We start from the raw sequence: 13,445 nt of genomic DNA, 5'->3' as shown, positions 1-13,445 counted from the left end.
TCATTCAGGAGGTATCAGTCAGTTGGGGGCTATCAGTCAGTCGGGGGCTATCAGTCAGGAGGTATCAGTCAGTCAGGGGCTATCAGTCAGGAGGTATCAGTCAGTCGGGGGCTATCAGTCAGTCAGGGGCTATCAGTCAGGGGCTATCAGTCAGTCAGGGGCTATCAGTCAGGAGGTATCAGTCAGTCAGGGGCTATCAGTCAGGAGGTATCAGTCAGTCAGGGACTATCAGTCAGTAGGTATCAGTCAGTCGGGGGCTATAATTTAGAAGGTATCAATCAGTCGGGGGCTATCAGTCATTCAGGGGCTATCAGTCATTCAGGGACTATCATTCAGGAGGTATCAGTCAGTCGGGGGCTATCAGTCAGGAGGTATCAGTCAGTTGGGGGCTATCAGTCAGTCAGGGACTATCATTCAGGAGGTATCAGTCAGTCGGGGGCTATCAGTCAGGAGGCATCAGTCAGTCAGGAGGTATCAGTCAGGAGGTATCAGTCAGTCGGGGGCTATCAGTCAGTCAGGGGCTATCATTCAGGAGGTATCAGTCAGTCAGGAGGTATCTGTCAGTTGGGGGCTATCATTCAGGAGGCATCAGTCAGTCAAGAGGTATCAGTCAGGAGGCATCAGTCAGTCGGGGGCTATCAGTCAGTCAAGGGCTATCAGTCAGGAGGCATCAGTAGGTCGGGGGCTATCAGTCAGGAGGTATCAGTCAGTCGTGGGCTATCAGTCAGGAGGTATCAGTCAGTCGGGGCTATCATTCAGGAGGTATCAGTCAGTCGTGGGCTATCAGTCAGGAGGTATCAGTCAGTCGGGGGCTATCAGTCAGGAGGTATCAGTCAGTTGGGGGCTATCAGTCATTCAGGAGGTATCAGTCAGTCGTGGGCTATCAGTCAGGAGGTATCAGTCAGTCGGGGGCTATCAGTCAGGAGGTATCAGTCAGTCAGGGGCTATCAGTCAGGAGGCATCAGTCAGTCAGGGACTATCATTCAGGAGGTATCAGTCAGTCGGGGGCTATCAGTCAGGAGGTATTAGTCAGTCAGGGGCTATCATTCAGGAGGCATCAGTCAGTCGGGGGCTATCAGTCAGGAGGTATCAGTCAGTCAGGGGGTATCAGTCAGGAGGTATCAGTCAGTCGGGGGCTATCAGTCAGTCAGGGGATATCATTCAGGAGGTATCAGTCAGGAGGTATGTGTCAGTTGGGGGCTATCAGTCAGTCAAGGGCTATCATTCAGGAGGTATCAGTCAGTCGTGGGCTATCAGTCAGGAGGTATCAGTCAGTCGGGGGCTATCAGTCAGGAGGTATGTGTCAGTTGGGGGCTATCAGTCAGTCAGGGGCTATCATTCAGGAGGTATCAGTCAGTCGTGGGCTATCAGTCAGGAGGTATCAGTCAGTCGGGGGCTATCAGTCAGTCAGGGGCTATCAGTCAGGAGGTATCAGTCAGTCAGGGGCTATCATTCAGGAGGTATCAGTCAGTTGGGGGCTATCAGTCAGTCGGGGGCTATCAGTCAGGAGGTATCAGTCAGTCAGGGGCTATCATTCAGGAGGTATCAGTCAGTTGGGGGCTATCAGTCAGTCGGGGGCTATCAGTCAGGAGGTATCAGTCAGTCAGGGGCTATCAGTCAGGAGGTATCAGTCAGTCGGGGGCTATCAGTCAGTCAGGGGCTATCAGTCAGGGGCTATCAGTCAGTCAGGGGCTATCAGTCAGGAGGTATCAGTCAGTCAGGGGCTATCAGTCAGGAGGTATCAGTCAGTCAGGGACTATCAGTCAGTAGGTATCAGTCAGTCGGGGGCTATAATTTAGAAGGTATCAATCAGTCGGGGGCTATCAGTCATTCAGGGGCTATCAGTCATTCAGGTACTATCATTCAGGAGGTATCAGTCAGTCGGGGGCTATCAGTCAGGAGGTATCAGTCAGTTGGGGGCTATCAGTCAGTCAGGGACTATCATTCAGGAGGTATCAGTCAGTCGGGGGCTATCAGTCAGGAGGCATCAGTCAGTCAGGGGCTATCAATCAGGGGGTATCAGTCAGTCGGGGGCTATCAGTCAGGAGGCATCAGTCAGTCAGGAGGTATCAGTCAGGAGGTATCAGTCAGTCGGGGGCTATCAGTCAGTCAGGGGCTATCATTCAGGAGGTATCAGTCAGTCAGGAGGTATCAGTCAGTTGGGGGCTATCAGTCAGTCGGGGGCTATCAGTCAGGAGGTATCAGTCAGTCAGGGGCTATCAGTCAGGAGGTATCAGTCAGTCGGGGGCTATCAGTCAGTCAGGTGCTATCAGTCAGGGGCTATCAGTCAGTCAGGGGCTATCAGTCAGGAGGTATCAGTCAGTCAGGGGCTATCAGTCAGGAGGTATCAGTCAGTCAGGGGCTATCAGTCAGGAGGTATCAGTCAGTCAGGGGCTATCAGTCAGTAGGTATCAGTCAGTCGGGGGCTATAATTTAGAAGGTATCAATCAGTCGGGGGCTATCAGTCATTCAGGGGCTATCAGTCATTCAGGGACTATCATTTAGGAGGTATCAGTCAGATGGGGCTATCAGTCAGGAGGTATCAGTCAGTCGGGGGCTATCAGTCGGATATATCAGTCAGTCAGGGGCTATCAGTCAGTCAGGGGCTATCAGTCAGGAGGTATCAGTCAGTCAGGAGGCATCAGTCAGTCGGGGGCTATCAGTCAGGAGGTATCAGTCAGTCGGGGGCTATCAGTCAGGAGGTATCAGTCAGTCGGGGGCTATCAGTCAGGAGGTATCAGTCAGTCAGGGGCTATCATTCAGGAGGTATCAGTCAGTCGGGGGCTATCAGTCAGGAGGCATCAGTCAGTCAGGGGCTATCAATCAGGGGGTATCAGTCAGTCGGGGGCTATCAGTCAGGAGGCATCAGTCAGTCAGGAGGTATCAGTCAGGAGGTATCAGTCAGTCGGGGGCTATCAGTCAGTCAGGGGCTATCATTCAGGAGGTATCAGTCAGTCAGGAGGTATCAGTCAGGAGGTATCTGTCAGTTGGGGGCTATCATTCAGGAGGTATCAGTCAGTTGGGGGCTATCAGTCAGTCGGGGGCTATCAGTCAGGAGGTATCAGTCAGTCAGGGGCTATCAGTCAGGAGGTATCAGTCAGTCGGGGGCTATCAGTCAGGGGTTATCAGTCAGTCGGGGGCTATCAGTCAGGGGCTATCAGTCATTCAGGGACTATCATTCAGGAGGTATCAGTCAGATGGGGCTATCAGTCAGGAGGTATCAGTCAGTCGGGGGCTATCAGTCGGAGATATCAGTCAGTCAGGGGCTATCAGTCAGTCAGGGGCTATCAGTCAGGAAGTATAAGTCAGTCAGGAGGCATCAGTCAGTCGGGGGCTATCAGTCAGTAGGTATCAGTCAGTCGGGGGCTATCAGTCAGTAGGTATCAGTCAGTCGGGGGCTATCATTTAGAAGGTATCAATCAGTCGGGGGCTATCAGTCAGTCAGGGGCTATCAGTCAGGAGGTATCAGTCAGTCGGGGGCTATCAGTCAGGAGGTATCAGTCAGTCGGGGGCTATCAGTCAGGGGCTATCAGTCAGTCAGGGGCTATCAGTCGGTAGGTATCAGTCAGTCAGGAGGTATCAGTCAGTCAGTCAGGGGCTGTCAGTCAGGAGGTATCAGTCAGTCGGGGGCTATCAGTCAGGGGCTATCAGTCATTCAGGGGCTATCAGTCAGGAGGTATCAGTCAGTCGGGGGCTATCTGTCAGTAGGTATCAGTCAGTCGGGGGCTATCAGTCAGGGGCTATCAGTCAGGAGGTATCAGTCAGTCGGGGGCTATCAGTCAGGAGGTATCAGTCAGTCGGGGGCTATCAGTCAGGGGCTATCAGTCAGTCAGGGGCTATCAGTCAGGAGGTATCAGTCAGTCGGGGGCTATCAGTCAGTAGGTATCAGTCAGTTGGGGGCTATCATTTAGAAGGTATCAATCAGTCGGGGGCTATCAGTCAGGAGGTATCAGTCAGTCGGGGTCTATCAGTCAGGAGGTATCAGTCAGGGGCTATCAGTCAGTCGGGGGCTATCAGTCAGTAGGTATCAGTCAGTCGGGGGCTATCAGTCAGTAGGTATCAGTCAGTTGGGGGCTATCATTCAGGAGGTATCAATCAGTCGGGGGCTATCAGTCAGTAGGTATCAGTCAGTCGGGGGCTATCAGTCAGTAGGTATCAGTCAGTCGGGGGCTATCAGTCAGTAGGTATCAGTCAGTCGGGGGCTATCATTTAGAAGTTATCAATCAGTCGGGGGCTATCATTTAGAAGGTATCAATCAGTCGGGACTATCAGTCATTCAGGGGCTATCAGTCATTCAGGGACTATCAGTCAGGAGGTATCAGTCAGTCGGGGGCTATCAGTCGGATATATCAGTCAGTCAGGGGCTATCAGTCAGTCAGGGGCTATCAGTCAGGAGGTATCAGTCAGTCGGGGGCTATCAGTCAGGAGGTATCAGTCAGTCAGGGGCTATCATTTAGTCGGGGGCTATCAGTCAGGGGCTATCAGTCATTCAGGGGCTATCAGTCAAGAGGTATCAGTCAGTCGGGGGCTATCAGTCAGTAGGTATCAGTCAGTCGGGGGCTATCATTTAGAAGGTATCAATCAGTCGGGGGCTATCAGTCAGTCAGGGGCTATCAGTCAGGAGGTATCAGTCAGTCGGGGGCTATCAGTCAGGAGGTATCAGTCAGTCGGGGGCTATCAGTCAGGGGCTATCAGTCAGTCAGGGGCTATCAGTCAGGAGGTATCAGTCAGTCAGGGGCTATCAGTCAGGAGGTATCAGTCAGTCGGGGGCTGTCAGTCAGGAGGTATCAGTCAGTCAGGGGCTATCAGTCAGTCAGGGGCTATCAGTCAGGAGGTATCAGTCAGTCGGGGGCTGTCAGTCAGGAGGTATCAGTCAGTCAGGGTCTATCAGTCAGTAGGTATCAGTCAGTCAGGGGCTATCAGTCAGTCAGGGGCTATCAGTCAGTCGGGGGCTATCAGTCATTCAGGGGCTATCAGTCAGGAGGTATCAGTCAGTCGGGGGCTATCTGTCAGTAGGTATCAGTCAGTCGGGGGCTATCATTTAGAAGGTATCAATCAGTCGGGGGCTATCAGTCAGTCAGGGGCTATCAGTCAGGAGGTATCAGTCAGTCGGGGGCTATCAGTCAGGAGGTATCAGTCAGTCGGGGGCTATCAGTCAGGGGCTATCAGTCAGTCAGGGGCTATCAGTCAGGAGGTATCAGTCAGTCGGGGGCTATCAGTCAGTCGGGGGCTATCAGTCAGTAGGTATCAGTCAGTTGGGGGCTATCATTTAGAAGGTATCAATCAGTCGGGGGCTATCAGTCAGGAGGTATCAGTCAGTCAGGGGCTATCAGTCAGTCGGGGGCTATCAGTCAGTCGGGGGCTATCAGTCAGTAGGTATCAGTCAGTCGGGGGCTATCAGTCAGTAGGTATCAGTCAGTTGGGGGCTATCAGTCAGTAGGTATCAATCAGTCGGGGGCTATCAGTCAGTAGGTATCAGTCAGTCGGGGGCTATCAGTCAGTAGGTATCAGTCAGTTGGGGGCTATCATTCAGGAGGTATCAATCAGTCGGGGGCTATCAGTCAGTAGGTATCAGTCAGTCGGGGGCTATCAGTCAGTAGGTATCAGTCAGTCGGGGGCTATCAGTCAGTAGGTATCAGTCAGTCGGGGGCTATCAGTCAGTAGGTATCAGTCAGTCGGGGGCTATCAGTCAGTCAGGGGCTATCATTTAGAAGGTATCAATCAGTCGGGGGCTATCATTTAGAAGGTATCAATCAGTTGGGGGCTATCAGTCGGAGATATCAGTCAGTCAGGGACTATCATTCAGGAGGTATCAGTCAGTCGGGGGCTATCAGTCGGAGATATCAGTCAGTCAGGGGCTATCAGTCAGGAGGTATCAGTCAGTCAGGAGGTATCAGTCAGTCAGGAGGTATCAGTCAGGAGGGGCTATCAGTCAGGAGGTATCAGTCAGTCGGGGGCTATCAGTCAGGAGGTATCAGTCAGTCGGGGGCTATCAGTCAGTAGGTATCAGTCAGTCGGGGGCTATCAGTCATTCAGGGGCTATCAGTCTGGGGCTAAAGTATTTTTCACTCCCCTCCTCACATATTATATGAATCCTTGTAGCACAGAGGAGACACAAAGACAGAAGTAAAAATCCGGTCTTTGTAAATGACCCCCATTGTTTTGCAGCATTTTTGTGCTATTATTATTTCCTTTTTTTTTTAAGAAAACAAAAACTATTGTGATTATCTGTGGTGAGATACCAAAGACGCTTCATGCAAAAATTCCTGCACAAAATGTTCGGTAAGATACAAATGCTAGAAATTCAAGGCTTTTTATGGGTGGGGGAAGGAGTAACACGCCGGTTGTGGAAATAGTTGTCTGTGTGTGAAAGAGTCCTGGGCTGGATTCACAAAGGCAGCTTTGAGTGCAGTCTTTGATGCAGTATTTTACCAGCGCCAGGCGGTGCGGACGGTGTCGATCCATCCGTTACACTTTCTCTTCCTCCACAAACTGCACTAAACCCTGCGGCATCAGCTTCCTGTGTGACTGCCGAGCAAGAAAAGAGAGAAGTCTACAACGAGGGGAACATTTCATGGAGAAGTGTCTGGACAGACTCACCCAATGCAGCAGCAGCACCGACACCCAACAGATCTCTGCAGAGGATTGCACCGCACAACCCAACAGATCTCTGCAGCGGATTGCACCGCACAGGGAGAGGACCCAGTGACACCCGTCTATATAGAGGGAAACGAGTCAGAGTGAAATTCGGATCACAGATGTTTTCTGAGAAATGAGCGCCATTGGTTTTATTTTTACTTTTCATTTGTGAAACTGCTTGTCTATGAATATTAAACCTGTCAGGATCAGGACTTAGGGCTTATGCACACAAACGTGTTCCGGCTGCTCCGTGCATTGAATTATGCAATTTTGTCCCCAATGCACGAGCACCAACCGTGCGGTTGCCGCAGATGGATCCAGATCACCGTACACATTTTTGCGGTGCGGAGGCATGCAGAGAAAACCACCTTCCGGATTGAAAGGGTCTGCATCTGTGATTTGTTGCATAAATGGCCGGTGCCCGCATATTGCCAGCCCGCTGTTTGCGGGCTCGAATGGCAGACGGTAGTGTGCATAAGGCCTTAGACTCAGATGCCAGGTGTGGCCTGTATGGTCCCATCCGAATTGGCTTATGATTTGGTAGCCAAAAGTGCGGTATGCCAGACCTTGCAGGGGAATTATACGTGAGGTCGCGGTGTGAGCATTTGGTCGGCCGAGGTGAATACAGCTTTGGTTACTCACGGTTATGTTGTCCCTGGGCAGGCCCCCACAAGTGATGAAGAGAACGGCACAAGGATTCTCTGGGGCACACTCTGGTGTAAGGGACACTTGGTATAAGAGAGAGAGAGAAAGTATGAGGGTCAGACGGATCTATTGAAAAGGATTCCACTAGATCTGAAAAACTTGAGGCGCCTCGGGTTTGTAGGAGTGGGGTGGAAAGGAGGTTGGGTGCTAGATACTAGAGGCTGCTCCGGGTTTAGTCAGGTCGACAAGGGTGTCTGCCTGTAAACGATATGGTAGTATGCCAGAATAGGGGGACTGGTAGGTGGTAGTACCCTCCAGGTCTCACCTATTCTTGGATAAACCCTTTTGGGCGCCAATAGTGGTCGGTCGATAGTGGTAGGTCGGTGTCAAGCTACTTAGGTGTATAATAGGTTTTACATTAGCGTAACATTTCTTCACTTCATTCACTTCTTTACAAATGTTACGCTGATGTAAAACCTATTATACACCTAAGTAGCTTGACACCGACCTACCACTATCGACCGACCACTATTGGCGCCCAAAAGGGTTTATCCAAGAATAGGTGAGACCTGGAGGGTACTACCACCTACCAGTCCCCCTATTTTGGCATACTACCGTAAGGGACACTTGCCAGATGCTGGTTCGAGGTTCCCTTGGTGGTCTGTATTAATGTGCCTATGCCAAGGTCCCTTGTAGTCGTGACGCCAGTACCTTTTGTATGGAGGTACAACCATTTACTGTAGTGTTAATTGAGGAACTGAGTCTGAGGCAAACAGGGTGAAACTCAAAATGGCTCTTTACTGATGATGACTCCTGATAACAATACATCCATAGGCATTAGACAGTCTCTTGATACAGTCCGGCATTAAGCACAATCTCCCGTACATATGGGGAAAGGGAAATGCAAGTCCTCAGCGAAGTCCAGGCTCTTGTAATAGATAAGAAGCTACTGCTCAGACTGGGCTGGTGATAATGGACGTCTGACACTGGTCACAACTCCGGCCTGACCCTAATCCTGGAATAAAGCTGCTTCTCTGAATCCTGGAACTTCTATTCCAATGTTGTTCTGACATTTGGCCGGACTGTCCTCAGAGTCTGAACTGGAGATGTGGATGCTTCATGCTGCCTCCTACACCTGGTACAAAGGTGTCTAATAAGTCCTCAGGTAATGACTATCCTGCTGATCCTTTGTCTTGCATAAACGTGATAATTCCTTAGATACTCGGCTGCATGCAGTTTGGACATTGGTCACCCCGGAGGAGCGATCTATAGGAGTGGATGGCTCACCTCTAGGTAGAATACTTGCAGGCCTTAACCCTGGGCTGTGGAGCCGACAGGGACAGAGCAGAGAGGCTGGGAATGGCCTCCCTCCAGGTGTTCAGCTACATGGCTGCTGCTTTCTGACTAACCTCATGAGAGAACTGCACTGTTCTCAGCTTTATTCTGCACTGAACTGGATTGAACTGCCTAACTAGGTCTGAGCTAAGCTATATACACACTGACACTGCTCCATCTAGTGGAGAAACAAGTGTAGTGCACCCTGACTAGGCCTGTGTAAAGGATCTTTGCATATGGAATCACATTGTGACATGGGAGAATATGACAGGAGATAAAATACAAAATGCAGGCATATCACATGACATTAATACATAATTAAGATACTTTTGCGGTGCACACGGTCACGTGAGTGGGACACTGCAAAAGCAGGAGTGGGGACAAAACACAGAAGACATGCAAATATCCCATTCACGTGTCATCTCTGTTTTGGATCCACTCCTGTTTTTTTTGCATTACCAACACTGATGGATTACTGACCAAATACTGACCGAGTGAAGGCGGATGCTCCACAGACAGGATTCGATTTTTGGAGGTTATTGTTCTGACGGATCAGAGGAAGCGCAAAATAATCAGTGACGTCAACACAACCTTACTGCTGACCCCTCTCCACTCTGTTTAGGGCTCTACTTGTATAAGCGTTTAATAGAACAGGTTCTGTAGACATCTATGTGGAATCAGCTGACGACGGTGTAAGAGGAGTGCGCTTCTTCTTGGCGCTAACATCGACCTGTAAGGCTGAGTTCACACTGGAGTTATTTGGTCAGTTTTGGCCCCGTGACAGCGCAAATAAGTGCAGTGCGCAGTGATTCTAAGAGCGACGCCTGTCATCTGCATGTCATACAGACTCACAGTATTATGTCACTACCACAGCAGACTCCCTATGTGTGTTACTGCAAGGCACAGTGTTCTACACCGCTATACAGGCACAGTGTTCTACACCGTATACAGGCACAGTGTTCTACACCGCTATACAGGCATAGTGTTCTACACCGCTATACAGGCACAGTGTTCTACACCGCTATACAGACACAGTGTTCTACACCGCTATACAGGCACAGTGTTCTACACCGCTATACAGGTACAGTGTTCTACACCACTATACAGGCACAGTGTTCTACACCACTATACAGGCACAGTGTTCTACACCACTATACAGGCACAGTGTTCTACACCGCTATACAGGCACAGTGTTCTACACCACTATACAGGCACAGTGTTCTACACCACTATACAGGCACAGTGTTCTACACCGCTATACAGGCACAGTGTTCTACACCACTATACAGGCACAGTGTTCTACACCACTATACAGGCACAGTGTACTACACCGCTATACAGGCACAGTGTTCTACACCGCTATACAGGCACAGTGTTCTACACCCCTATACAGGCACACTGTTCTACACCACTATACAGGCACAGTGTTCTACACCACTATACAGGCACAGTGTTCTACACCGCTATACAGGCACAGTGTTCTACACCGCTATACAGGCACAGTGTTCTACACCACTATACAGGCACAGTGTTCTACACCGCTATACAGGCACAGTGTTCTACACCCCTATACAGGCACAGTGTTCTACACCGCTATACAGGCACAGTGTTCTACACCCCTATACAGGCACAGTGTTCTACACCCCTATACAGGCACAGTGTTCTACACCACTATACAGGCACAGTGTTCTACACCACTATACAGGCACAGTGTTCTACACCCCTATACAGGCACAGTGTTCTACACCACTATACAGGCACAGTGTACTACACCGCTATACAGGCACAGTGTTCTACACCACTATACAGGCACAGTGTTCTACACCACTATACAGGCACAGTGTTCTACACCACTATACAGGCACAGTGTTCTACACCGCTATACAGGCACAGTGTTCTACACCACTATACAGGCACAGTGTTCTACACCACTATACAGGCACAGTGTTCTACACCACTATAAAGGCACAGTGTTCTACACCACTATACAGGCACAGTGTTCTACACCACTATACAGGCACAGTGTTCTACACCACTATACAGGCACAGTGTTCTACACCACTATACAGGCACAGTGTTCTACACCGCTATACAGGCACAGTGTTCTACACCGCTATACAGGCACAGTGTTCTACACCGCTATACAGGCACAGTGTTCTACACCGCTATACAGGCACAGTGTTCTACACCGCTATACAGGCACAGTGTTCTACACCACTATACAGGCACAATGTTCTACACCGATATACAGGCTCTCTGAAGCCGCGAATATATTCGGATCGAAGCAAATTTTTCTGAAAAAATTTGGTGAACCAGCGAATCGAATTTTTTAAAAATTCGCTCATCAGTCAGTCGAGGGCTATCAGTCAGGAGGTATCAGTCAGTCAGGGGCTATCAGTCAGGAGGTATCAGTCAGTCAGGGGCTATCAGTCAGGAGGCATCAGTCAGTCAGGAGGTATCAGTCAGTCAGGGGGTATCAGTCAGGAGGCATCAGTCAGTCAGGGGCTATCAGTCAGGAGGTATCAGTCAGTCAGGAGGCATCAGTCAGTCATGGGCTATCATTCAAGAGGTATCAGTCAGTCGGGGGCTATCAGTCAGGAGGTATCAGTCAGTCAGGGGCTATCAGTCAGGAGGCATCAGTCAGTCAGGGGCTATCATTCAGGAGGTATCAGTCAGTCAGGGGCTATCAGTCAGGAGGCATCAGTCAGTCGGGGGCTATCAGTCAGGAGGCATCAGTCAGTCAGGAGGCATCAGTCAGTCAGGGGCTATCATTCAGGAGGTATCAGTCAGTCGGGGGCTATCATTCAGGAGGTATCAGTCAGTCAGGAGGCATCAGTCAGTCGGGGGCTATCAGTCAGGAGGCATCAGTCAGTCAGGAGGCATCAGTCAGTCAGGGGCTATCATTCAAGAGGTATCAGTCAGTCGGGGGCTATCATTCAGGAGGTATCAGTCAGTCGGGGGCTATCATTCAGGAGGCATCAGTGAGTCAGGGACTATCAGTCAGGAGGCATCAGTCAGTCAGGAGGTATCAGTCAGTCGGGGGCTATCAGTCAGGAGGCATCAGTCAGTCAGGAGGTATCAGTCAGGAGGCATCAGTCAGTCAGGGACTATGTAAATCCGGTCTTTGTAAATGACCCCCATTGTTTTGCAGCATTTTTGTGCTATTATTATTTTCCTTTTTTTCTTTAAAGAAAACAAAAACTCTGGGCTTCTGTGATTATCTGTAGTGAGATACCAAAGACGCTTCAGGTAAAAATTCCCGCACAAAATGTTCGGTAAGATACAAATGCTAGAAATTCAAGGCTTTTTATGGGTGGGGGAAGGAGTAACACGCCGGTTGTGGAAATAGTTGTCTGTGTGTGAAAGAGTCCTGGGCTGGATTCACAAAGGCAGCTTTGAGGGCAGTTTTTGATGCAGTATTTTACCAGAGCCAGGCGGTCCGGACGGTGTCGATCCATCCGTTACACTTTCTCTTCCTTCACAAACTGCGGCATCAGCTTCCTGTGTGACCGCCGAGCAAGAAAAGAGAGAAGTCTACAACGAGGGGAACATTTCATGGAGAAGTGTCTGGACAGACTCACCCAATGCAGCAGCAGCGCCGACATCCAACAGATCTCTGCAGAGGATTGCACCACACAGGGAGAGGACCCAGTGACACCCGTCTATATAGAGGTGCAGTGTCCCACTTACGTGACCGTGGGCACCGCAAACGTATCCTAATTATGTATTAATGTCATGTGATATGCCTGCATTTTGTATTTTATCTCCTGTCATGTTCTCCATGTCACAATGTGATTGTACATGTACGCTCCTGTACACAGGCCTAGTCAGGGTGCACTACACAGTGTCAGTGTGTATAGCTTACCTCAGACCTAAGTAAGGGTCCATTCACACGTCCGCAATTTCGTTCGGCAGTTTGCGGAACAGAATTGCGGACCCATTCATTTCTATGGGGCAGCACAATGTGCTGCCCGGATACGGAATTGCGGACCCACACTTCCGGGTCTGCAATTAGGTTCCCGAAAAAATTAGAATATGTCCTATTCTTGTCCACAATTACGGACAAGAATAGGCCTATTCTATAGTGCAGGCAATGTGCGGTCCGCAAAATGCGGAACGCACATTGCCCCTGTCCGTGTTTTGCGGATCCGCTGTGAATAGACCCTTAGGCAGATCAATCCAGTTGAGTTCAGTTTAAACCAGCTCAGGTCAATCCAAGTGAGAGTTTAGTCCAGTCCAGTTCTCTCATGAGCTTAGTCAGAAAGCAGCAGCCATGTAGCTGAACACCTGGAGGGAGGCCATTCCCAGCCTCTCTGCTCTGTCCCTGTCGTCTCCGCAGTCCAGGGTTAAAGCCTGCAAGTATTCTACCTAGATGTGAGCCATCCACTGCTATAGATCGGGCCGGTCATCGTTCACTTTGGGGCCAAATTTGTACAGGCCTATGTACCTGGAAGGGAGGTCGCGGTTGATGAGTCTCTCATTGTGTTCAAGGGGAGACTCATTTTCCGCCAGTATGTTCCCTCAAAGCGGGCAAGGTATGGCGTGAAGCTGTACAAACTTTGTGAGAGTACCTCAGGGTACACTTACAAGTTTCGTGTGTACGAGGGGCGAGATTCCTGTATTCAACCCCCAGACTGTCCCGTCCCCCCACTCTGGGTGTTAGCGGGAAATTTGTGTGGGACCTTATGTACCCACTGCTAGATAAGGGTTACCACCTTTACGTGGATAACTTTTATACCAGTATCCCCTTGTTCAGATCCCTCGCCGCCAGATCCACGTCCGCTTGTGGGACCGTGCGGAAAAATAAACGTGGCCTCCCTGCCCTC

General features: G+C 50.2%; 1 protein-coding gene across 4 annotated transcripts in view; it reads right to left on the bottom strand.

Annotated features, from left to right (window-relative positions):
- The window catches only part of LOC121007698 (RING finger protein 112-like), a 289,373-nt gene extending 276,988 nt beyond the window's left edge, over positions 1–12,385 (bottom strand). Inside the window, exons 1-3 of one of the 4 annotated variants that reach the window (XM_040439815.1) lie at positions 12,201–12,339; positions 6,693–6,716; positions 6,601–6,657 (exon numbers count right to left, since the gene is read on the bottom strand). The gene's annotated coding sequence lies outside the window, so the exon portion shown is untranslated. Of the gene's footprint in view, positions 1–6,600; positions 6,658–6,692; positions 6,717–12,044; positions 12,092–12,200 lie in introns of those variants that run through there. The other 3 variants (XM_040439812.1, XM_040439813.1, XM_040439814.1) reach the window with 3 other exon arrangements.
- Between the last annotated feature and the right edge of the window lie 1,060 nt (positions 12,386–13,445).

The sequence above is a fragment of the Bufo bufo genome, chromosome 7 (genome assembly GCF_905171765.1).
Source record: "Bufo bufo chromosome 7, aBufBuf1.1, whole genome shotgun sequence".
NCBI lineage: Eukaryota > Metazoa > Chordata > Amphibia > Anura > Bufonidae > Bufo > Bufo bufo.
Note: the sequence above shows the minus strand (reverse complement) of the source record. Positions and strands in the feature narration are given on the sequence as shown.